This window comes from Octopus bimaculoides, chromosome 2 (assembly GCF_001194135.2).
Source record: "Octopus bimaculoides isolate UCB-OBI-ISO-001 chromosome 2, ASM119413v2, whole genome shotgun sequence".
In the NCBI taxonomy this organism is placed as follows: domain Eukaryota; kingdom Metazoa; phylum Mollusca; class Cephalopoda; order Octopoda; family Octopodidae; genus Octopus; species Octopus bimaculoides.
The window spans coordinates 120,484,565-120,486,318 of NC_068982.1; positions in this window are offsets into that span (position 1 = coordinate 120,484,565).

Genomic DNA, 1,754 nt, shown 5'->3' on the forward strand with positions numbered 1-1,754 from the left:
GAATGAAAATTATTCAAGCAGTAAAACTTTATATGAACAGAAGAATACTCAAACGACATGGCAGTTGGCTATTCCATGGATTGCAATATCCGCCTTAACAATTTTTAATATTTCGAGTTATATACCTGCTATGTGAATACTTCGTGGGCGACTTGTAACAGTAGATGGAATTTTTGTGATTGCTTGCTTCACCTTTCCGACTTGTGCAATCAACTTGGAGAACTTACTATAATGTATGCTGATTTTACCTATACGGCAATATCACAGGGTTTCTGTGCATGTCTCTAATCATACCAAGAGGCACAAATTGACTAGATAGCATGATGGCCTATATGTTTATACGTATATAATTGTATGAATATGCACGGACTCGAATGTACTTCTAAACGTATGACTGCAGCTGCACGCAAGAGTGTACTTGTATTTAGGTTTATGTACATGTGTGGGTGGTGGAGGAGCACGTCTAAACAGATTTGATTTACGTATATGGCCAAGTGTTGTAACGCCAGACTGTTGGTCTGCTTTCGTTTTCGTTTTGAAACTGCGTCGAAGCTGTTTCGAATCTCGTAATCTTTGATATAACTACCAACTTGAATTTTCTTTGGTTAGATACCATAAAATTGTCAATAGTCCTTTTCTTTTACTTTCTCCAAGTAATATTATTTGCTGTCGATTCTTCCTATTGCGGCTGTGGTTCTGTTGTTGTTGTTGTTTTTGTCATTAACATATTATTATTTGCTACTATTGTTCTTGATATTGATACAATATTACCTGGAATCTGTTTTTCCCTCTCTTTGTAATTCGTACCATATATGTATGCATGTGTGCTAATGCGAGCGTGAGTGCGTATACATCCACCAGAACGCGTGTGTGTGTGAAGGCGTGGCCTCAATGAAGTAGCCTCATACACGGTCAGCTACAAAACTTGTTTATTTATATTTTTCTTTCCACTGAACTTCACAAGGACCATACCTGTAACACTTACATTGCATTAATTCAAATTCTTGTTTGTCATATTAAATTAAAATTGATTCTCTTTGCATTCTATCAGACTCAAATGAACTGAACATTTATTCATGAACTGAAAATTTATTCATCACCTGAACTTTCGTTTGCATGCCTTCCCAATTTTATTCATATTTTGCACTTCCACTTTTTTTCAGTCGCATTGTCACACGTTGCATTTTGCATGTACATATTTTTTCTCGTTCACTTTGAAAATGTATTGTTGCACATACACATGCATGCACCTTTCCTAGGCGCCTGGCTTTACGCATGCATCCGCACACATGGTTCATACACACACACATGCTAACTCTCGCATTCATGTCCCACACATGCCTTTCTCGCCTGTATTTCATGCTCCCTGCGCCCTTATAGACAAAACTCATCTCTGTAAGACCCTAGGTCGGTCACGTATACGTAGAGAAAGTTGTTTGTCCTTTACAACGAGCCAGCATGCCACACTTTTCCTCCTGTACGATCGAACCATATAATACCTCATGCACCGGCTGCCATATTCAACACTACCTTAATCACTGGTATATTCAACACTGTACGCTGTATCTGAATCAATGCACTAGCATTACTGCCTCAACCTTGCAAGCCCTATTGCACAAATGCACATGCCCCCCCCCCTATTATGCACATCTACCGCCTTGTTTTGCAACACGTCTGCGTCAGCTCAATTCTTCTCCCGACTCAAAGCTCATTTTTCAGTGAATTTTGAAACGTGCACGTGCACTCCTGTATAC